Below are 24,407 nucleotides of genomic sequence, written 5' to 3' on the forward strand. Positions count from 1 at the left end.
GTTTCCATCGCCAAAGCTTTCAGGGGATCATTTGCAAGCTTCTGGCACCATTTTTGAGTGAATTGCCAAAAGTCAGATTTTTGCTGAAATTGTGACCCCGGGGCTTAGGGATTTTTTCAAAAAAATATTTTCTGCCGGTTACGTTTTTGAGGGCTGATTTCTTGTCCTGTGATAAAAAGCCTTCTGTTTCCATCGCCAAAGCTTTCAGGAGATCATTTGCAAGCTTCTGGCACCATTTTTGAGTGAATTGCCAAAAGTCAGATTAGGGCTTAGGGATCATTTGCAAGCTTCTGGCACCATTTTTGAGTGAATTGCCAAAAGTCAGATTTTTGCTGAAATTGTGACCCCGGGGCTTAGGAATTTTTTCAAAAAAATATTTTCTGCCGGTTACGTTTTTGAGGGCTGATTTCTTGTCCTGTGATAAAAAGCCTTCTGTTTCCATCGCCACAGCTTTCAGGGGATCATTTGCAAGCTTCTGGCACCATTTTTGAGTGAATTGCCAAAAGTCAGATTAGGGCTTAGGGATCATTTGCAAGCTTCTGGCACCATTTTTGAGTGAATTGCCAAAAGTCAGATTTTTGCTGAAATTGTGACCCCGGGGCTTAGGGATTTTTTCAAAAAAATATTTTCTGCCGGTTAAGTTTTTGAGCGCGGATTTCTTGTCCTGTGATAAAAAGCCTTCTGTTTCCATTGCCAAAGCTTTCAGGGGATCATTTGCAAGCTTCTGGCACCATTTTTGAGTGAATTGCCAAAAGTCAGATTTTTGCTGAAATTGTGACCCCGGGGCTTAGGGATTTTTTCAAAAAAATATTTTCTGCCGGTTACGTTTTTGAGGGCTGATTTCTTGTCCTGTGATAAAAAGCCTTCTGTTTCCATCGCCAAAGCTTTCAGGAGATCATTTGCAAGCTTCTGGCACCATTTTTGAGTGAATTGCCAAAAGTCAGATTAGGGCTTAGGGATCATTTGCAAGCTTCTGGCACCATTTTTGAGTGAATTGCCAAAAGTCAGATTTTTGCTGAAATTGTGACCCCGGGGCTTAGGGATTTTTTCAAAAAAATATTTTCTGCCGGTTACGTTTTTGAGGGCTGATTTCTTGTCCTGTGATAAAAAGCCTTCTGTTTCCATCGCCAAAGCTTTCAGGGGATCATTTGCAAGCTTCTGGCACCATTTTTGAGTGAATTGCCAAAAGTCAGATTTTTGCTGAAATTGTGACCCCGGCCGGGTCTTAGGGATTTTTTCAAAAAAATATTTTCTGCCGGTTAAGTTTTTGAGGGCTGATTTCTTGTCCTGTGATAAAAAGCCTTCTGTTTCCATCGCCAAAGCTTTCAGGGGATCATTTGCAAGCTTCTGGCACCATTTTTGAGTGAATTGCCAAAAGTCAGATTTTTGCTGAAATTGTGACCCCGGGGCTTAGGGATTTTTTCAAAAAAATATTTTCTGCCGGTTACGTTTTTGAGGGCTGATTTCTTGTCCTGTGATAAAAAGCCTTCTGTTTCCATGGCCAAAGCTTTCAGGGGATCATTTGCAAGCTTCTGGCACCATTTTTGAGTGAATTGCCAAAAGTCAGATTTTTGCTGAAATTGTGACCCCGGGGCTTAGGGATTTTTTCAAAAAAATATTTTCTGCCGGTTACGTTTTTGAGGGCTGATTTCTTGTCCTGTGATAAAAAGCCTTCTGTTTCCATCGCCAAAGCTTTCAGGGGATCATTTGCAAGCTTCTGGCACCATTTTTGAGTGAATTGCCAAAAGTCAGATTTTTGCTGAAATTGTGACCCCGGGGCTTAGGGATTTTTTCAAAAAAATATTTTCTGCCGGTTAAGTTTTTGAGGGCTGATTTCTTGTCCTGTGATAAAAAGCCTTCTGTTTCCATGGCCAAAGCTTTCAGGGGATCATTTGCAAGCTTCTGGCACCATTTTTGAGTGAATTGCCAAAAGTCAGATTTTTGCTAAAATTGTGACCCCGGGGCTTAGGGATATTTTCAAAAAAATATTTTCTGCCGGTTACGTTTTTGAGGGCTGATTTCTTGTCCTGTGATAAAAAGCCTTCTGTCTCCATCGCCAAAGCTTTCAGGGGATCATTTGCAAGCTTCTGGCACCATTTTTGAGTGAATTGCCAAAAGTCAGATTAGGGCTTAGGGATCATTTGCAAGCTTCTGGCACCATTTTTGAGTGAATTGCCAAAAATCAGATTTTTGCTGAAATTGTGACCCCGGGGCTTAGGGATTTTTTCAAAAAAATATTTTCTGCCGGTTAAGTTTTTGAGGGCTGATTTCTTATCCTGTGATAAAAAGCCTTCTGTTTCCATCGCCACAGCTTTCAGGGGATCATTTGCAAGCTTCTGGCACCATTTTTGAGTGAATTGCCAAAAGTCAGATTTTTGCTGAAATTGTGACCCCGGGTCTTAGGGATTTTTTCAAAAAAATATTTTCTGCCGGTTAAGTTTTTGAGCGCGGATTTCTTGTCCTGTGATAAAAAGCCTTCTGTTTCCATCGCCAAAGCTTTCAGGGGATCATTTGCAAGCTTCTGGCACCATTTTTGAGTGAATTGCCAAAAGTCAGATTTTTGCTGAAATTGTGACCCCGGCCGGGGCTTAGGGATTTTTTCAAAAAAATATTTTCTGCCGGTTAAGTTTTTGAGGGCTGATTTCTTGTCCTGTGATAAAAAGCCTTCTGTTTCCATCGCCAAAGCTTTCAGGGGATCATTTGCAAGCTTCTGGCACCATTTTTGAGTGAATTGCCAAAAGTGAGATTTTGGCTGAAATTGTGACCCCGGGGCTTAGGGATTTTTTCAAAAAAATATTTTCTGCCGGTTACGTTTTTGAGGGCTGATTTCTTGTCCTGTGATAAAAAGCCTTCTGTTTCCATGGCCAAAGCTTTCAGGGGATCATTTGCAAGCTTCTGGCACCATTTTTGAGTGAATTGCCAAAAGTCAGATTTTTGCTGAAATTGTGACCCCGGGGCTTAGGGATTTTTTCAAAAAAATATTTTCTGCCGGTTACGTTTTTGAGGGCTGATTTCTTGTCCTGTGATAAAAAGCCTTCTGTTTCCATCGCCAAAGCTTTCAGGGGATCATTTGCAAGCTTCTGGCACCATTTTTGAGTGAATTGCCAAAAGTCAGATTTTTGCTGAAATTGTGACCCCGGGGCTTAGGGATTTTTTCAAAAAAATATTTTCTGCCGGTTAAGTTTTTGAGGGCTGATTTCTTGTCCTGTGATAAAAAGCCTTCTGTTTCCATCGCCAAAGCTTTCAGGGGATCATTTGCAAGCTTCTGGCACCATTTTTGAGTGAATTGCCAAAAGTCAGATTTTTGCTAAAATTGTGACCCCGGGGCTTAGGGATATTTTCAAAAAAATATTTTCTGCCGGTTACGTTTTTGAGGGCTGATTTCTTGTCCTGTGATAAAAAGCCTTCTGTTTCCATCGCCAAAGCTTTCAGGGGATCATTTGCAAGCTTCTGGCACCATTTTTGAGTGAATTGCCAAAAGTCAGATTAGGGCTTAGGGATCATTTGCAAGCTTCTGGCACCATTTTTGAGTGAATTGCCAAAAGTCAGATTTTTGCTGAAATTGTGACCCCGGGGCTTAGGGATTTTTTCAAAAATATATTTTCTGCCGCTTACGTTTTTGAGGGCTGATTTCTTGTCCTGTGATAAAAAGCCTTCTGTTTCCATCGCCACAGCTTTCAGGGAATCATTTGCAAGCTTCTGGCACCATTTTTGAGTGAATTGCCAAAAGTCAGATTTTTGCTGAAATTGTGACCCCGGGGCTTAGGGATTTTTTCAAAAAAATATTTTCTGCCGGTTAAGTTTTTGAGCGCGGATTTCTTGTCCTGTGATAAAAAGCCTTCTGTTTCCATCGCCAAAGCTTTCAGGGGATCATTTGCTAGCTTCTGGCACCATTTTTGAGTGAATTGCCAAAAGTCAGATTTTTGCTAAAATTGTGACCCCGGGGCTTAGGGATATTTTCAAAAAAATATTTTCTGCCGGTTACGTTCTTGAGGGCTGATTTCTTGTCCTGTGATAAAAAGCCTTCTGTCTCCATCGCCAAAGCTTTCAGGGGATCATTTGCAAGCTTCTGGCACCATTTTTGAGTGAATTGCCAAAAGTCAGATTAGGGCTTAGGGATCATTTGCAAGCTTCTGGCACCATTTTTGAGTGAATTGCCAAAAATCAGATTTTTGCTGAAATTGTGACCCCGGGGCTTAGGGATATTTTCAAAAAAAATTTTTCTGCCGGTTAAGTTTTTGAGGGCTGATTTCTTATCCTGTGATAAAAAGCCTTCTGTTTCCATCGCCACAGCTTTCAGGGGATCATTTGCAAGCTTCTGGCACCATTTTTGAGTGAATTGCCAAAAGTCAGATTTTTGCTGAAATTGTGACCCCGGGTCTTAGGGATTTTTTCAAAAAAATATTTTCTGCCGGTTAAGTTTTTGAGCGCGGATTTCTTGTCCTGTGATAAAAAGCCTTCTGTTTCCATCGCCAAAGCTTTCAGGGGATCATTTGCAAGCTTCTGGCACCATTTTTGAGTGAATTGCCAAAAGTCAGATTTTTGCTGAAATTGTGACCCTGGGGCTTAGGGATTTTTACAAAAAAATATTTTCTGCCGGTTAAGTTTTTGAGCGCGGATTTCTTGTCCTGTGATAAAAAGCCTTCTGTTTCCATCGCCAAAGCTTTCAGGGGATCATTTGCAAGCTTCTGGCACCATTTTTGAGTGAATTGCCAAAAGTCAGATTAGGGCTTAGGGATCATTTGCAAGCTTCTGGCACCATTTTTGAGTGAATTGCCAAAAGTCAGATTTTTGCTGAAATTGTGACCCCGGGGCTTAGGGATTTTTTCAAAAATATATTTTCTGCTGCTTACGTTTTTGAGGGCTGATTTCTTGTCCTGTGATAAAAAGCCTTCTGTTTCCATCGCCACAGCTTTCAGGGAATCATTTGCAAGCTTCTGGCACCATTTTTGAGTGAATTGCCAAAAGTCAGATTTTTGCTGAAATTGTGACCCCGGGGCTTAGGGATTTTTTCAAAAAAATATTTTCTGCCGGTTAAGTTTTTGAGCGCGGATTTCTTGTCCTGTGATAAAAAGCCTTCTGTTTCCATCGCCAAAGCTTTCAGGGGATCATTTGCAAGCTTCTGGCACCATTTTTGAGTGAATTGCCAAAAGTCAGATTTTTGCTGAAATTGTGACCGCGGGGCTTAGGGATTTTTTCAAAAAAATATTTTCTGCCGGTTACGTTTTTGAGGGCTGATTTCTTGTCCTGTGATAAAAAGCCTTCTGTTTCCATCGCCAAAGCTTTTAGGGGATCATTTGCAAGCTTCTGGCACCATTTTTGAGTGAATTGCCAAAAGTCAGATTAGGGCATAGGGATCATTTGCAAACTTCTGGCACCATTTTTGAGTGAATTGCCAAAAGTCAGATTTTTGCTGAAATTGTGACCCCGGGGCTTAGGGATTTTTTCAAAAAAATATTTTCTGCCGGTTACGTTTTTGAGGGCTGATTTCTTGTCCTGTGATAAAAAGCCTTCTGTTTCCATCGCCAAAGCTTTCAGGGGATCATTTGCAAGCTTCTGGCACCATTTTTGAGTGAATTGACAAAAGTCAGATTTTGGCTGAAATTGTGACCCCGGGGCTTAGGGATTTTTTTCAAAAAAAAGTTTTCTGCCGGTTACGTTTTTGAGGGCTGATTTCTTGTCCTGTGATAAAAAGCCTTCTGTTTCCATCGCCAAAGCTTTCAGGGGATCATTTACAAGCTTCTGGCACCATTTTTGAGTGAATTGCCAAAAGTCAGATTTTTGCTGAAATTGTGACCCCGGGGCTTAGGGATTTTTTCAAAAAATTATTTTCTGCCGGTTAAGTTTTTGAGCGCGGATTTCTTGTCCTGTGATAAAAAGCCTTCTGTTTCCATCGCCAAAGCTTTCAGGGGATCATTTGCAAGCTTCTGGCACCATTTTTGAGTGAATTGCCAAAAGTCAGATTTTGGCTGAAATTGTGACCCCGGGGCTTAGGGATTTTTTCAAAAAAATATTTTCTGCCGGTTACGTTTTTGAGGGCTGATTTCTTGTCCTGTGATAAAAAGCCTTCTGTTTCCATGGCCAAAGCTTTCAGGGGATCATTAGCAAGCTTCTGGCACCATTTTTGAGTGAATTGCCAAAAGTCAGATTTTTGCTGAAATTGTGACCCCGGGGCTTAGGGATTTTTTCAAAAAAATATTTTCTGCCGGTTACGTTTTTGAGGGCTGATTTCTTGTCCTGTGATAAAAAGCCTTCTGTTTCCATCGCCAAAGCTTTCAGGGGATCATTTGCAAGCTTCTGGCACCATTTTTGAGTGAATTGCCAAAAGTCAGATTTTTGCTGAAATTGTGACCCCGGGGCTTAGGGGTTTTTTCAAAAAAACATTTTCTGCCGGTTACGTTTTTGAGGGCTGATTTCTTGTCCTGTGATAAAAAGCCTTCTGTTTCCATCGCCAAAGGTTTCAGGGAATCATTTGCAAGCTTCTGGCACCATTTTTGAGTGAATTGCCAAAAGTCAGATTAGGGCTTAGGGATCATTTGCAAGCTTCTGGCACCATTTTTGAGTGAATTGACAAAAGTCAGATTTTTGCTGAAATTGTGACCCCGGGGCTTAGGGATTTTTACAAAAAAATATTTTCTGCCGGTTAAGTTTTTGAGCGCGGATTTCTTGTCCTGTGATAAAAAGCCTTCTGTTTCCATCGCCAAAGCTTTCAGGGGATCATTTGCAAGCTTCTGGCACCATTTTTGAGTGAATTGCCAAAAGTCAGATTTTTGCTGAAATTGTGACCCCGGGTCTTAGGGATTTTTTCAAAAAAATATTTTCTGCCGGTTACGTTTTTGAGGGCTGATTTCTTGTCCTGTGATAAAAAGCCTTCTGTCTCCATCGCCAAAGCTTTCAGGGGATCATTTGCAAGCTTCTGGCACCATTTTTGAGTGAATTGCCAAAAGTCAGATTAGGGCTTAGGGATCATTTGCAAGCTTCTGGCACCATTTTTGAGTGAATTGCCAAAAGTCAGATTTTTGCTGAAATTGTGACCCCGGGGCTTAGGGATTTTTTCAAAAAAATATTTTCTGCCGGTTACGTTTTTGAGGGCTGATTTCTTCTCCTGTGATAAAAAGCCTTCTGTTTCCATCGCCAAAGCTTTCAGGGGATCATTTGCAAGCTTCTGGCACCATTTTTGAGTGAATTGCCAAAAGTCAGATTTTGGCTGAAATTGTGACCCCGGGGCTTAGGGATTTTTTTCAAAAAAACGTTTTCTGCCGGTTACGTTTTTGAGGGCTGATTTCTTGTCCTGTGATAAAAAGCCTTCTGTTTCCATCGCCAAAGCTTTCAGGGGATCATTTGCAAGCTTCTGGCACCATTTTTGAGTGAATTGCCAAAAGTCAGATTTTGGCTGAAATTGTGACCCCGGGGCTTAGGGATTTTTTCAAAAAAATATTTTCTGCCGGTTACGTTTTTGAGGGCTGATTTCTTGTCCTGTGATAAAAAGCCTTCTGTTTCCATCGCCAAAGCTTTCAGGGGATCATTTCCAAGCTTCTGGCACCATTTTTGAGTGAATTGCCAAAAGTCAGATTTTGGCTGAAATTGTGACCCCGGGGCTTAGGGATTTTTCCAAAAAATTATTTTCTGCCGGTTACGTTTTTGAGGGCTGATTTCTTGTCCTGTGATAAAAAGCCTTCTGTTTCCATCGCCAAAGCTTTCAGGGGATCATTTGCAAGCTTCTGGCACCATTTTTGAGTGAATTGCCAAAAGTCAGATTAGGGCTTAGGGATCATTTGCAAGCTTCTGGCACCATTTTTGAGTGAATTGCCAAAAGTCAGATTTTTGCTGAAATTGTGACCCCGGGTCTTAGGGATTTTTTCAAAAAAATATTTTCTGCCGGTTACGTTTTTGAGGGCTGATTTCTTGTCCTGTGATAAAAAGCCTTCTGTCTCCATCGCCAAAGCTTTCAGGGGATCATTTGCAAGCTTCTGGCACCATTTTTGAGTGAATTGCCAAAAGTCAGATTAGGGCTTAGGGATCATTTGCAAGCTTCTGGCACCATTTTTGAGTGAATTGCCAAAAGTCAGATTTTTGCTGAAATTGTGACCCCGGGGCTTAGGGATTTTTTCAAAAAAATATTTTCTGCCGGTTACGTTTTTGAGGGCTGATTTCTTGTCCTGTGATAAAAAGCCTTCTGTTTCCATCGCCAAAGCTTTCAGGGGATCATTTGCAAGCTTCTGGCACCATTTTTGAGTGAATTGCCAAAAGTCAGATTTTGGCTGAAATTGTGACCCCGGGGCTTAGGGATTTTTTTCAAAAAAACGTTTTCTGCCGGTTACGTTTTTGAGGGCTCATTTCTTGTCCTGTGATAAAAAGCCTTCTGTTTCCATCCCCAAAGCTTTCAGGGGATCATTTGCAAGCTTCTGGCACCATTTTTGAGTGAATTGCCAAAAGTCAGATTTTGGCTGAAATTGTGACCCCGGGGCTTAGGGATTTTTTCAAAAAAATATTTTCTGCCGGTTACGTTTTTGAGCGCGGATTTCTTGTCCTGTGATAAAAAGCCTTCTGTTTCCATGGCCAAAGTTTCAGGGGATCATTTGCAAGCTTCTGGCACCATTTTTGAGTGAATTGCCAAAAGTCAGATTTTTGCTAAAATTGTGACCCCGGGGCTTAGGGATTTTTTCAAAAAAATATTTTCTGCCGGTTAAGTTTTTGAGGGCTGATTTCTTGTCCTGTGATAAAAAGCCTTCTGTCTCCATCGCCAAAGCTTTCAGGGGATCATTTGCAAGCTTCTGGCACCATTTTTGAGTGAATTGCCAAAAGTCAGATTAGGGCTTAGGGATCATTTGCAAGCTTCTGGCACCATTTTTGAGTGAATTGCCAAAAGTCAGATTTTTGCTGAAATTGTGACCCCGGGGCTTAGGGATTTTTTCAAAAAAATATTTTCTGCCGGTTACGTTTTTGAGGGCTGATTTCTTGTCCTGTGATAAAAAGCCTTCTGTTTCCATCGCCAAAGCTTTCAGGGGATCATTTGCAAGCTTCTGGCACCATTTTTGAGTGAATTGCCAAAAGTCAGATTAGGGCTTAGGGATCATTTGCAAGCTTCTGGCACCATTTTTGAGTGAATTGCCAAAAGTCAGATTTTTGCTGAAATTGTGACCCCGGGTCTTAGGGATTTTTTCCAAAAAATATTTTCTGCCGGTTACGTTTTTGAGGGCTGATTTCTTGTCCTGTGATAAAAAGCCTTCTGTCTCCATCGCCAAAGCTTTCAGGGGATCATTTGCAAGCTTCTGGCACCATTTTTGAGTGAATTGCCAAAAGTCAGATTAGGGCTTAGGGATCATTTGCAAGCTTCTGGCACCATTTTTGAGTGAATTGCCAAAAGTCAGATTTTTGCTGAAATTGTGACCCCGGGGCTTAGGGATTTTTTCAAAAAAATATTTTCTGCCGGTTACGTTTTTGAGGGCTGATTTCTTGTCCTGTGATAAAAAGCCTTCTGTTTCCATCGCCAAAGCTTTCAGGGGATCATTTGCAAGCTTCTGGCACCATTTTTGAGTGAATTGCCAAAAGTCAGATTTTGGCTGAAATTGTGACCCCGGGGCTTAGGGATTTTTTTCAAAAAAACGTTTTCTGCCGGTTACGTTTTTGAGGGCTCATTTCTTGTCCTGTGATAAAAAGCCTTCTGTTTCCATCCCCAAAGCTTTCAGGGGATCATTTGCAAGCTTCTGGCACCATTTTTGAGTGAATTGCCAAAAGTCAGATTTTGGCTGAAATTGTGACCCCGGGGCTTAGGGATTTTTTCAAAAAAATATTTTCTGCCGGTTACGTTTTTGAGCGCGGATTTCTTGTCCTGTGATAAAAAGCCTTCTGTTTCCATGGCCAAAGTTTCAGGGGATCATTTGCAAGCTTCTGGCACCATTTTTGAGTGAATTGCCAAAAGTCAGATTTTTGCTAAAATTGTGACCCCGGGGCTTAGGGATTTTTTCAAAAAAATATTTTCTGCCGGTTAAGTTTTTGAGGGCTGATTTCTTGTCCTGTGATAAAAAGCCTTCTGTCTCCATCGCCAAAGCTTTCAGGGGATCATTTGCAAGCTTCTGGCACCATTTTTGAGTGAATTGCCAAAAGTCAGATTAGGGCTTAGGGATCATTTGCAAGCTTCTGGCACCATTTTTGAGTGAATTGCCAAAAGTCAGATTTTTGCTGAAATTGTGACCCCGGGGCTTAGGGATTTTTTCAAAAAAATATTTTCTGCCGGTTACGTTTTTGAGGGCTGATTTCTTGTCCTGTGATAAAAAGCCTTCTGTTTCCATCGCCAAAGCTTTTAGGGGATCATTTGCAAGCTTCTGGCACCATTTTTGAGTGAATTGCCAAAAGTCAGATTAGGGCATAGGGATCATTTGCAAGCTTCTGGCACCATTTTTGAGTGAATTGCCAAAAGTCAGATTTTTGCTGAAATTGTGACCCCGGGGCTTAGGGATTTTTTCAAAAAAATATTTTCTGCCGGTTACGTTTTTGAGGGCTGATTTCTTGTCCTGTGATAAAAAGCCTTCTGTTTCCATCGCCAAAGCTTTCAGGGGATCATTTGCAAGCTTCTGGCACCATTTTTGAGTGAATTGCCAAAAGTCAGATTTTGGCTGAAATTGTGACCCCGGGGCTTAGGGATTTTTTTCAAAAAAACGTTTTCTGCCGGTTACGTTTTTGAGGGCTGATTTCTTGTCCTGTGATAAAAAGCCTTCTGTTTCCATCCCCAAAGCTTTCAGGGGATCATTTGCAAGCTTCTGGCACCATTTTTGAGTGAATTGCCAAAAGTCAGATTTTGGCTGAAATCTTGACCCCGGGGCTTAGGGATTTTTTCAAAAAATTATTTTCTGCCGGTTAAGTTTTTGAGCGCGGATTTCTTGTCCTGTGATAAAAAGCCTTCTGTTTCCATCGCCAAAGCTTTCAGGGGATCATTTGCAAGCTTCTGGCACCATTTTTGAGTGAATTGCCAAAAGTCAGATTTTGGCTGAAATTGTGACCCCGGGGCTTAGGGATTTTTTCAAAAAAATATTTTCTGCCGGTTACGTTTTTGAGGGCTGATTTCTTGTCCTGTGATAAAAAGCCTTCTGTTTCCATGGCCAAAGCTTTCAGGGGATCATTAGCAAGCTTCTGGCACCATTTTTGAGTGAATTGCCAAAAGTCAGATTTTTGCTGAAATTGTGACCCCGGGGCTTAGGGATTTTTTCAAAAAAATATTTTCTGCCGGTTACGTTTTTGAGGGCTGATTTCTTGTCCTGTGATAAAAAGCCTTCTGTTTCCATCGCCAAAGCTTTCAGGGGATCATTTGCAAGCTACTGGCACCATTTTTGAGTGAATTGCCAAAAGTCAGATTTTTGCTGAAATTGTGACCCCAGGGCTTAGGGATTTTTACAAAAAAATATTTTCTGCCGGTTAAGTTTTTGAGCGCGGATTTCTTGTCCTGTGATAAAAAGCCTTCTGTTTCCATCGCCAAAGCTTTCAGGGGATCATTTGCAAGCTTCTGGCACCATTTTTGAGTGAATTGCCAAAAGTCAGATTTTTGCTAAAATTGTGACCCCGGGTCTTAGGGATTTTTTCAAAAAAATATTTTCTGCCGGTTACGTTTTTGAGGGCTGATTTCTTGTCCTGTGATAAAAAGCCTTCTGTCTCCATCACCAAAGCTTTCAGGGGATCATTTGCAAGCTTCTGGCACCATTTTTGAGTGAATTGCCAAAAGTCAGATTAGGGCTTAGGGATCATTTGCAAGCTTCTGGCACCATTTTTGAGTGAATTGCCAAAAGGCAGATTTTTGCTGAAATTGTGACCCCGGGGCTTAGGGATTTTTTCAAAAAAATATTTTCTGCCGGTTACGTTTTTGAGGGCTGATTTCTTGTCCTGTGATAAAAAGCCTTCTGTTTCCATCGCCAAAGCTTTCAGGGGATCATTTGCAAGCTTCTGGCACCATTTTTGAGTGAATTGCCAAAAGTCAGATTTTGGCTGAAATTGTGACCCCGGGGCTTAGGGATTTTTTTCAAAAAAACGTTTTCTGCCGGTTACGTTTTTGAGGGCTGATTTCTTGTCCTGTGATAAAAAGCCTTCTGTTTCCATCGCCAAAGCTTTCAGGGGATCATTTGCAAGCTTCTGGCACCATTTTTGAGTGAATTGCCAAAAGTCAGATTATTGGCTGAAATTGTGACCCCGGGGCTTAGGGATTTTTTCAAAAAAATATTTTCTGCCGGTTACGTTTTTGAGCGCGGATTTCTTGTCCTGTGATAAAAAGCCTTCTGTTTCCATGGCCAAAGCTTTCAGGGGATCATTTGCAAGCTTCTGGCACCATTTTTGAGTGAATTGCCAAAAGTCAGATTTTTGCTAAAATTGTGACCCCGAGGCTTAGGGATTTTTTCAAAAAAATATTTTCTGCCGGTTAAGTTTTTGAGGGCTGATTTCTTGTCCTGTGATAAAAAGCCTTCTGTCTCCATCGCCAAAGCTTTCAGGGGATCATTTGCAAGCTTCTGGCACCATTTTTGAGTGAATTGCCAAAAGTCAGATTAGGGCTTAGGGATCATTTGCAAGCTTCTGGCACCATTTTTGAGTGAATTGCCAAAAGTCAGATTTTTGCTGAAATTGTGACCCCGGGGCTTAGGGATTTTTTCAAAAAAATATTTTCTGCCGGTTACGTTTTTGAGGGCTGATTTCTTGTCCTGTGATAAAAAGCCTTCTGTTTCCATCGCCAAAGCTTTCAGGGGATCATTTGCAAGCTTCTGGCACCATTTTTGAGTGAATTGCCAAAAGTCAGATTTTGGCTGAAATTGTGACCCCGGGGCTTAGGGATTTTTTTCAAAAAAACGTTTTCTGCCGGTTACGTTTTTGAGGGCTGATTTCTTGTCCTGTGATAAAAAGCCTTCTGTTTCCATCGCCAAAGCTTTCAGGGGATCATTTGCAAGCTTCTGGCACCATTTTTGAGTGAATTGCCAAAAGTCAGATTATTGGCTGAAATTGTGACCCCGGGGCTTAGGGATTTTTTCAAAAAAATATTTTCTGCCGGTTACGTTTTTGAGCGCGGATTTCTTGTCCTGTGATAAAAAGCCTTCTGTTTCCATGGCCAAAGCTTTCAGGGGATCATTTGCAAGCTTCTGGCACCATTTTTGAGTGAATTGCCAAAAGTCAGATTTTTGCTAAAATTGTGACCCCGAGGCTTAGGGATTTTTTCAAAAAAATATTTTCTGCCGGTTACGTTTTTGAGGGCTGATTTCTTGTCCTGTGATAAAAAGCCTTCTGTTTCCATCGCCAAAGCTTTCAGGGGATCATTTGCAAGCTTCTGGCACCATTTTTGAGTGAATTGCCAAAAGTCAGATTTGGGCTGAAATTGTGACCCCGGGGCTTAGGGATTTTTTTTCAAAAAAACGTTTTCTGCCGGTTACGTTTTTGAGGGCTGATTTCTTGTCCTGTGATAAAAAGCCTTCTGTTTCCATCGCCAAAGCTTTCAGGGGATCATTTGCAAGCTTCAGGCACCATTTTTGAGTGAATTGCCAAAAGTCAGATTTTGGCTGAAATTGTGACCCCGGGGCTTAGGGATTTTTTCAAAAAAATATTTTCTGCCGGTTACGTTTTTGAGGGCTGATTTCTTGTCCTGTGATAAAAAGCCTTCTGTTTCCATGGCCAAAGCTTTCAGGGGATCATTTGCAAGCTTCTGGCACCATTTTTGAGTGAATTGCCAAAAGTCAGATTTTTGCTAAAATTGTGACCCCGGGGCTTAGGGATTTTTACAAAATAATATTTTCTGCCGGTTAACTTTTTGAGCGCGGATTTCTTGTCCTGTGATAAAAAGCCTTCTGTTTCCATTGCCAAAGCTTTCAGGGGATCATTTGCAAGCTTCTGGCAACATTTTTGAGTGAATTGCCAAAAGTCAGATTAGGGCTTAGGGATCATTTGCAAGCTTCTGGCACCATTTTTGAGTGAATTGCCAAAAGTCAGATTTTTGCTGAAATTGTGACCCTGGGGCTTAGGGATTTTTACAAAAAAATATTTTCTGCCGGTTAAGTTTTTGAGCGCGGATTTCTTGTCCTGTGATAAAAAGCCTTCTGTTTCCATCGCCAAAGCTTTCAGGGGATCATTTGCAAGCTTCTGGCACCATTTTTGAGTGAATTGCCAAAAGTCAGATTTTTGCTAAAATTGTGACGCCGGGGCTTAGGGATTTTTTCAAAAAAATATTTTCTGCCGGTTACGTTTTTGAGGGCTGATTTCTTGTCCTGTGATAAAAAGCCTTCTGTCTCCATCGCCAAAGCTTTCAGGGGATCATTTGCAAGCTTCTGGCACCATTTTCGAGTGAATTGCCAAAAGTCAGATTAGGGCTTAGGGATCATTTGCAAGCTTCTGGCACCATTTTTGAGTGAATTGCCAAAAGTCAGATTTTTGCTGAAATTGTGACCCCGGGGCTTAGGGATTTTTTCAAAAAAATATTTTCTGCCGGTTACGTTTTTGAGGGCTGATTTCTTGTCCTGTGATAAAAAGCCTTCTGTTTCCATCGCCACAGCTTTCAGGGGATCATTTGCAAGCTTCTGGCACCATTTTTGAGTGAATTGCCAAAAGTCAGATTTTTGCTGAAATTGTGACCCCGGGGCTTAGGGATTTTTTCAAAAAAATATTTTCTGCCGGTTACGTTTTTGACGGCTGATTTCTTGTCCTGTGATAAAAAGCCTTCTGTTTCCATGGCCAAAGCTTTCAGGGGATCATTTGCAAGCTTCTGGCACCATTTTTGAGTGAATTGCCAAAAGTCAGATTTTTGCTAAAATTGTGACCCCGGGGCTTAGGGATTTTTTCAAAAAAATATTTTCTGCCGGTTACGTTTTTGAGGGCTGATTTCTTGTCCTGTGATAAAAAGCCTTCTGTTTCCATCGCCAAAGCTTTCAGGGGATCATTTGCAAGCTTCTGGCACCATTTTTGAGTGAATTGCCAAAAGTCAGATTTTGGCTGAAATTGTGACCCCGGGGCTTAGGGATTTTTTTCAAAAAAACGTTTTCTGCCGGTTACGTTTTTGAGGGCTGATTTCTTGTCCTGTGATAAAAAGCCTTCTGTTTCCATCCCCAAAGCTTTCAGGGGATCATTTGCAAGCTTCTGGCACCATTTTTGAGTGAATTGCCAAAAGTCAGATTTTGGCTGAAATTGTGACCCCGGGGCTTAGGGATTTTTTCAAAAAATTATTTTCTGCCGGTTAAGTTTTTGAGCGCGGATTTCTTGTCCTGTGATAAAAAGCCTTCTGTTTCCATCGCCAAAGCTTTCAGGGGATCATTTGCAAGCTTCTGGCACCATTTTTGAGTGAATTGCCAAAAGTCAGATTTTGGCTGAAATTGTGACCCCGGGGCTTAGGGATTTTTTCAAAAAAATATTTTCTGCCGGTTACGTTTTTGAGGGCTGATTTCTTGTCCTGTGATAAAAAGCCTTCTGTTTCCATGGCCAAAGCTTTCAGGGGATCATTAGCAAGCTTCTGGCACCATTTTTGAGTGAATTGCCAAAAGTCAGATTTTTGCTGAAATTGTGACCCCGGGGCTTAGGGATTTTTTCAAAAAAATATTTTCTGCCGGTTACGTTTTTGAGGGCTGATTTCTTGTCCTGTGATAAAAAGCCTTCTGTTTCCATCGCCAAAGCTTTCAGGGGATCATTTGCAAGCTTCTGGCACCATTTTTGAGTGAATTGCCAAAAGTCAGATTTTTGCTGAAATTGTGACCCCAGGGCTTAGGGATTTTTACAAAAAAATATTTTCTGCCGGTTAAGTTTTTGAGGGCTGATTTCTTGTCCTGTGATAAAAAGCCTTCTGTCTCCATCGCCAAAGCTTTCAGGGGATCATTTGCAAGCTTCTGGCACCATTTTTGAGTGAATTGCCAAAAGTCAGATTAGGGCTTAGGGATCATTTGCAAGCTTCTGGCACCATTTTTGAGTGAATTGCCAAAAGTCAGATTTTTGCTGAAATTGTGACCCCGGGGCTTAGGGATTTTTTCAAAAAAATATTTTCTGCCGGTTACGTTTTTGAGGGCTGATTTCTTGTCCTGTGATAAACAGCCTTCTGTTTCCATCGCCAAAGCTTTTAGGGGATCATTTGCAAGCTTCTGGCACCATTTTTGAGTGAATTGCCAAAAGTCAGATTAGGGCATAGGGATCATTTGCAAGCTTCTGGCACCATTTTTGAGTGAATTGCCAAAAGTCAGATTTTTGCTGAAATTGTGACCCCGGGGCTTAGGGATTTTTTCAAAAAAATATTTTCTGCCGGTTACGTTTTTGAGGGCTGATTTCTTGTCCTGTGATAAAAAGCCTTCTGTTTCCATCGCCAAAGCTTTCAGGGGATCATTTGCAAGCTTCTGGCACCATTTTTGAGTGAATTGCCAAAAGTCAGATTTTGGCTGAAATTGTGACCCCGGGGCTTAGGGATTTTTTTCAAAAAAACGTTTTCTGCCGGTTACGTTTTTGAGGGCTGATTTCTTGTCCTGTGATAAAAAGCCTTCTGTTTCCATCCCCAAAGCTTTCAGGGGATCATTTGCAAGCTTCTGGCACCATTTTTGAGTGAATTGCCAAAAATCAGATTTTGGCTGAAATTGTGACCCCGGGGCTTAGGGATTTTTTCAAAAAATTATTTTCTGCCGGTTAAGTTTTTGAGCGCGGATTTCTTGTCCTGTGATAAAAAGCCTTCTGTTTCCATCGCCAAAGCTTTCAGGGGATCATTTGCAAGCTTCTGGCACCATTTTTGAGTGAATTGCCAAAAGTCAGATTTTGGCTGAAATTGTGACCCCGGGGCTTAGGGATTTTTTAAAAAAAATATTTTCTGCCGGTTACGTTTTTGAGGGCTGATTTCTTGTCCTGTGATAAAAAGCCTTCTGTTTCCATGGCCAAAGCTTTCAGGGGATCATTAGCAAGCTTCTGGCACCATTTTTGAGTGAATTGCCAAAAGTCAGATTTTTGCTGAAATTGTGACCCCGGGGCTTAGGGATTTTTTCAAAAAAATATTTTCTGCCGGTTACGTTTTTGAGGGCTGATTTCTTGTCCTGTGATAAAAAGCCTTCTGTTTCCATCGCCAAAGCTTTCAGGGGATCATTTGCAAGCTTCTGGCACCATTTTTGAGTGAATTGCCAAAAGTCAGATTTTTGCTGAAATTGTGACCCCAGGGCTTAGGGATTTTTACAAAAAAATATTTTCTGCCGGTTAAGTTTTTGAGCGCGGATTTCTTGTCCTGTGATAAAAAGCCTTCTGTTTCCATCGCCAAAGCTTTCAGGGGATCATTTGCAAGCTTCTGGCACCATTTTTGAGTGAATTGCCAAAAGTCAGATTTTTGCTAAAATTGTGACCCCGGGTCTTAGGGATTTTTTCAAAAAAATATTTTCTGCCGGTTACGTTTTTGAGGGCTGATTTCTTGTCCTGTGATAAAAAGCCTTCTGTCTCCATCACCAAAGCTTTCAGGGGATCATTTGCAATCTTCTGGCACCATTTTTGAGTGAATTGCCAAAAGTCAGATTAGGGCTTAGGGATCATTTGCAAGCTTCTGGCACCATTTTTGAGTGAATTGCCAAAAGTCAGATTTTTGCTGAAATTGTGACCCCGGGGCTTAGGGATTTTTTCAAAAAAATATTTTCTGCCGGTTACGTTTTTGAGGGCTGATTTCTTGTCCTGTGATAAAAAAGCCTTCTGTTTCCATCGCCACAGCTTTCAGGGGATCATTTGCAAGCTTCTGGCACCATTTTTGAGTGAATTGCCAAAAGTCAGATTTTTGCTGAAATTGTGACCCCGGGGCTTAGGGATTTTTTCAAAAAAATATTTTCTGCCGGTTACGTTTTTGAGGGCTGATTTCTTGTCCTGTGATAAAAAGCCTTCTGTTTCCATGGCCAAAGCTTTCAGGGGATCATTTGCAAGCTTCTGGCACCATTTTTGAGTGAATTGCCAAAAGTCAGATTTTTGCTAAAATTGTGACCCCGGGGCTTAGGGATTTTTACAAAATAATATTTTCTGCCGGTTAACTTTTTGAGCGCGGATTTCTTGTCCTGTGATAAAAAGCCTTCTGTTTCCATCGCCAAAGCTTTCAGGGGATCATTTGCAAGCTTCTGGCAACATTTTTGAGTGAATTGCCAAAAGTCAGATTAGGCCTTAGGGATCATTTGCAAGCTTCTGGCACCATTTTTGAGTGAATTGCCAAAAGTCAGATTTTTGCTGAAATTGTGACCCCGGGGCTTAGGGATTTTTACAAAAAAATATTTTCTGCCGGTTAAGTTTTTGAGCGCGGATTTCTTGTCCTGTGATAAAAAGCCTTCTGTTTCCATCGCCAAAGCTTTCAGGGGATCATTTGCAAGCTTCTGGCACCATTTTTGAGTGAATTGCCAAAAGTCAGATTTTTGCTAAAATTGTGACGCCGGGGCTTAGGGATTTTTTCAAAAAAATATTTTCTGCCGGTTATGTTTTTGAGGGCTGATTTTTTGTCCTGTGATAAAAAGCCTTCTGTCTCCATCGCCAAAGCTTTCAGGGGATCATTTGCAAGCTTCTGGCACCATTTTTGAGTGAATTGCCAAAAGTCAGATTAGGGCTTAGGGATCATTTGCAAGCTTCTGGCACCATTTTTGAGTGAATTGCCAAAAGTCAGATTTTTGCTGAAATTGTGACCCCGGGGCTTAGGGATTTTTTCAAAAAAATATTTTCTGCCGGTTACGTTTTTGAGGGCTGATTTCTTGTCCTGTGATAAAAAGCCTTCTGTTTCCATCGCCACAGCTTTCAGGGGATCATTTGCAAGCTTCTGGCACCATTTTTGAGTGAATTGCCAAAAGTCAGATTTTTGCTGAAATTGTGACCCCGGGTCTTAGGGATTTTTTCAAAAAAATATTTTCTGCCGGTTAAGTTTTTGAGCGCGGATTTCTTGTCCTGTGATAAAAAGCCTTCTGTTTCCATCGCCAAAGCTTTCAGGGGATCATTTGCAAGCTTCTGGCACCATTTTTGAGTGAATTGCCAAAAGTCAGATTTTTGCTGAAATTGTGACCCCGGGGCTTAGGGATTTTTTCAAAAAAATATTTTCTGCCGGTTACGTTTTTGAGGGCTGATTTCTTGTCCTGTGATAAAAAGCCTTCTGTTTCCATCGCCAAAGCTTTCAGGGGATCATTTGCAAGCTTCTGGCACCATTTTTGAGTGAATTGCCAAAAGTCAGATTTTTGCTGAAATTGTGACCCCGGGGCTTAGGGATTTTTTCAAAAAAATATTTTCTGCCGGTTACGTTTTTGAGGGCTGATTTCTTGTACTGTGATAAAAAGCCTTCTGTTTCCATTGCCAAAGCTTTCAGGGGATCATTTGCAAGCTTCTGGCACCATTTTTGAGTGAATTGCCAAAAGTCAGATTTTTGCTGAAATTGTGACCCCGGGGCTTAGGGATTTTTTCAAAAAAACATTTTCTGCCGGTTAAGTTTTTGAGGGCTGATTTCTTGTCCTGTGATAAAAAGCCTTCTGTTTCCATGGCCAAAGCTTTCAGGGGATCATTTGCAAGCTTCTGGCACCATTTTTGAGTGAATTGCCAAAAGTCAGATTTTGGCTGAAATTGTGACCCCGGGGCTTAGGGATTTTTTCAAAAAAATATTTTCTGCCGGTTACGTTTTTGAGGGCTGATTTCTTGTCCTGTGATAAAAAGCCTTCTGTTTCCATGGCCAAAGCTTTCAGGGGATCATTTGCAAGCTTCTGGCACCATTTTTGAGTGAATTGCCAAAAGTCAGATTTTTGCTGAAATTGTGACCCCGGGGCTTAGGGATTTTTTCAAAAAAACATTTTCTGCCGGTTACGTTTTTGAGGGCTGATTTCTTGTCTGTGATAAAAAGCCTTCTGTTTCCATCGCCAAAGGTTTCAGGGAATCATTTGCAAGCTTCTGGCACCATTTTTGAGTGAATTGCCAAAAGTCAGATTAGGGCTTAGGGATCATTTGCAAGCTTCTGGCACCATTTTTGAGTGAATTGCCAAAAGTCAGATTTTTGCTGAAATTGTGACCCCGGGGCTTAGGGATTTTTACAAAAAAATATTTTCTGCCGGTTAAGTTTTTGAGCGCGGATTTCTTGTCCTGTGATAAAAAGCCTTCTGTTTCCATCGCCAAAGCTTTCAGGGGATCATTTGCAAGCTTCTGGCACCATTTTTGAGTGAATTGCCAAAAGTCAGATTTTTGCTGAAATTGTGACCCCGGGGCTTAGGGATTTTTTCAAAAAAATATTTTCTGCCGGTTACGTTTTTGAGGGCTGATTTCTTGTACTGTGATAAAAAGCCTTCTGTTTCCATTGCCAAAGCTTTCAGGGGATCATTTGCAAGCTTCTGGCACCATTTTTGAGTGAATTGCCAAAAGTCAGATTTTTGCTGAAATTGTGACCCCGGGGCTTAGGGATTTTTTCAAAAAAACATTTTCTGCCGGTTAAGTTTTTGAGGGCTGATTTCTTGTCCTGTGATAAAAAGCCTTCTGTTTCCATGGCCAAAGCTTTCAGGGGATCATTTGCAAGCTTCTGGCACCATTTTTGAGTGAATTGCCAAAAGTCAGATTTTGGCTGAAATTGTGACCCCGGGGCTTAGGGATTTTTTCAAAAAAATATTTTCTGCCGGTTACGTTTTTGAGGGCTGATTTCTTGTCCTGTGATAAAAAGCATTCTGTTTCCATGGCCAAAGCTTTCAGGGGATCATTTGCAAGCTTCTGGCACCATTTTTGAGTGAATTGCCAAAAGTCAGACTTTTGCTGAAATTGTGACCCCGGGGCTTAGGGATTTTTTCAAAAAAACATTTTCTGCCGGTTAAGTTTTTGAGGGCTGATTTCTTGTCCTGTGATAAAAAGCCTTCTGTTTCCATGGCCAAAGCTTTCAGGGGATCATTTGCAAGCTTCTGGCACCATTTTTGAGTGAATTGCCAAAAGTCAGATTTTGGCTGAAATTGTGACCCCGGGGCTTAGGGATTTTTTCAAAAAAATATTTTCTGCCGGTTACGTTTTTGAGGGCTGATTTCTTGTCCTGTGATAAAAAGCCTTCTGTTTCCATGGCCAAAGCTTTCAGGGGATCATTTGCAAGCTTCTGGCACCATTTTTGAGTGAATTGCCAAAAGTCAGATTTTTGCTGAAATTGTGACCCCGGGGCTTAGGGATTTTTTCAAAAAAACATTTTCTGCCGGTTACGTTTTTGAGGGCTGATTTCTTGTCTGTGATAAAAAGCCTTCTGTTTCCATCGCCAAAGGTTTCAGGGAATCATTTGCAAGCTTCTGGCACCATTTTTGAGTGAATTGCCAAAAGTCAGATTAGGGCTTAGGGATCATTTGCAAGCTTCTGGCACCATTTTTGAGTGAATTGCCAAAAGTCAGATTTTTGCTGAAATTGTGACCCCGGGGCTTAGGGATTTTTACAAAAAAATATTTTCTGCCGGTTAAGTTTTTGAGCGCGGATTTCTTGTCCTGTGATAAAAAGCCTTCTGTTTCCATCGCCAAAGCTTTCAGGGGATCATTTGCAAGCTTCTGGCACCATTTTTGAGTGAATTGCCAAAAGTCAGATTTTTGCTGAAATTGTGACCCCGGGGCTTAGGGATTTTTTCAAAAAAATATTTTCTGCCGGTTACGTTTTTGAGGGCTGATTTCTTGTACTGTGATAAAAAGCCTTCTGTTTCCATTGCCAAAGCTTTCTGGGGATCATTTGCAAGCTTCTGGCACCATTTTTGAGTGAATTGCCAAAAGTCAGATTTTTGCTGAAATTGTGAACCCGGGGCTTAGGGATTTTTTCAAAAAAATATTTTCTGCCGGTTACGTTTTTGAGGGCTGATTTCTTGTACTGTGATAAAAAGCCTTCTGTTTCCATTGCCAAAGCTTTCTGGGGATCATTTGCAAGCTTCTGGCACCATTTTTGAGTGAATTGCCAAAAGTCAGATTTTTGCTGAAATTGTGACCCCGGGGCTTAGGGATTTTTTCAAAAAAACATTTTCTGCCGGTTAAGTTTTTGAGGGCTGATTTCTTGTCCTGTGATAAAAAGCCTTCTGTTTCCATGGCCAAAGCTTTCAGGGGATCATTTGCAAGCTTCTGGCACCATTTTTGAGTGAATTGCCAAAAGTCAGATTTTTGCTAAAATTGTGACCCCGGGGCTTAGGGATTTTTTCAAAAAAACATTTTCTGCCGGTTACGTTTTTGAGGGCTGATTTCTTTTCCTGTGATAAAAAGCCTTCTGTCTCCATCGCCAAAGCTTTCAGGGGATCATTTGCAAGCTTCTGGCACCATTTTTGAGTGAATTGCCAAAAGTCAGATTTGGGCTTAGGGATCATTTGCAAGCTTCTGGCACCATTTTTGAGTGAATTGCCAAAAGTCAGATTTTTGCTGAAATTGTGACCCCGGGGCTTAGGGATTTTTTCAAAAAAATATTTTCTGCCGGTTACGTTTTTGAGGGCTGATTTCTTGTACTGTGATAAAAAGCCTTCTGTTTCCATTGCCAAAGCTTTCAGGGGATCATTTGCAAGCTTCTGGCACCATTTTTGAGTGAATTGCCAAAAGTCAGATTTTGGCTGAAATTGTGACCCCGGGGCTTAGGGATTTTTTCAAAAAAACATTTTCTGCCGGTTAAGTTTTTGAGGGCTGATTTCTTGTCCTGTGATAAAAAGCCTTCTGTTTCCATGGCCAAAGCTTTCAGGGGATCATTTGCAAGCTTCTGGCACCATTTTTGAGTGAATTGCCAAAAGTCAGATTTTGGCTGAAATTGTGACCCCGGGGCTTAGGGATTTTTTCAAAAAAATATTTTCTGCCGGTTACGTTTTTGAGGGCTGATTTCTTGTCCTGTGATAAAAAGCATTCTGTTTCCATGGCCAAAGCTTTCAGGGGATCATTTGCAAGCTTCTGGCACCATTTTTGAGTGAATTGCCAAAAGTCAGATTTTTGCTGAAATTGTGACCCCGGGGCTTAGGGATTTTTTCAAAAAAACATTTTCTGCCGGTTACGTTTTTGAGGGCTGATTTCTTGTCTGTGATAAAAAGCCTTCTGTTTCCATCGCCAAAGGTTTCAGGGAATCATTTGCAAGCTTCTGGCACCATTTTTGAGTGAATTGCCAAAAGTCAGATTAGGGCTTAGGGATCATTTGCAAGCTTCTGGCACCATTTTTGAGTGAATTGCCAAAAGTCAGATTTTTGCTGAAATTGTGACCCCGGGGCTTAGGGATTTTTACAAAAAAATATTTTCTGTTGGTTAAGTTTTTGAGCGCGGATTTCTTGTCCTGTGATAAAAAGCCTTCTGTTTCCATCGCCAAAGCTTTCAGGGGATCATTTGCAAGCTTCTGGCACCATTTTTGAGTGAATTGCCAAAAGTCAGATTTTTGCTAAAATTGTGACCCCGGGGCTTAGGGATTTTTTCAAAAAAATATTTTCTGCCGGTTACGTTTTTGAGGGCTGATTTCTTGTCCTGTGATAAAAAGCCTTCTGTCTCCATCGCCAAAGCTTTCAGGGGATCATTTGCAAGCTTCTGGCACCATTTTTGAGTGAATTGCCAAAAGTCAGATTAGGGCTTAGGGATCATTTGCAAGCTTCTGGCACCATTTTTGAGTGAATTGCCAAAAGTAAGATTTTTGCTGAAATTGTGACCCCGGGGCTTAAGGATTTTTTCAAAAAAATATTTTCTGCCGGTTACGTTTTTGAGGGCTGATTTCTTGTCCTGTGATAAAAAGCCTTCTGTTTCCATCGCCACAGCTTTCAGGGGATCATTTGCAAGCTTCTGGCACCATTTTTGAGTGAATTGCCAAAAGTCAGATTTTTGCTGAAATTGTGACCCCGGGTCTTAGGGATTTTTTCAAAGAAATATTTCTGCCGGTTAAGTTTTTGAGCGCGGATTTCTTGTCCTGTGATAAAAAGCCTTCTGTTTCCATCGCCACAGCTTTCAGGGGATCATTTGCAAGCTTCTGGCACCATTTTTGAGTGAATTGCCAAAAGTCAGATTTTTGCTGAAATTGTGACCCCAGGGCTTAGGGATTTTTTCAAAAAAATATTTTCTGCCGGTTACGTTTTTGAGGGCTGATTTCTTGTCCTGTGATAAAAAGCCTTCTGTTTCCATCGCCAAAGCTTTCAGGGGATCATTTGCAAGCTTCTGGCACCATTTTTCAGTGAATTGCCAAAAGTCAGATTAGGGCTTAGGGATCATTTGCAAGCTTCTGGCACCATTTTTGAGTGAATTGCCAAAAGTCAGATTTTGGCTGAAATTGTGACCCCGGGGCTTAGGGATTTTTTCAAAAAAATATTTTCTGCCGGTTACGTTTTTGAGGGCTGATTTCTTGTCCTGTGATAAAAAGCCTTCTGTTTCCATCGCCAAAGCTTTCAGGGGATCATTTCCAAGCTTCTGGCACCATTTTTGAGTGAATTGCCAAAAGTCAGATTTTGGCTGAAATTGTGACCCCGGGGCTTAGGGATTTTTCCAAAAAATTATTTTCTGCCGGTTACG

The sequence above is a fragment of the Podarcis vaucheri genome (genome assembly GCF_965113315.1).
Source record: "Podarcis vaucheri genome assembly, chromosome: 4".
NCBI lineage: Eukaryota > Metazoa > Chordata > Lepidosauria > Squamata > Lacertidae > Podarcis > Podarcis vaucheri.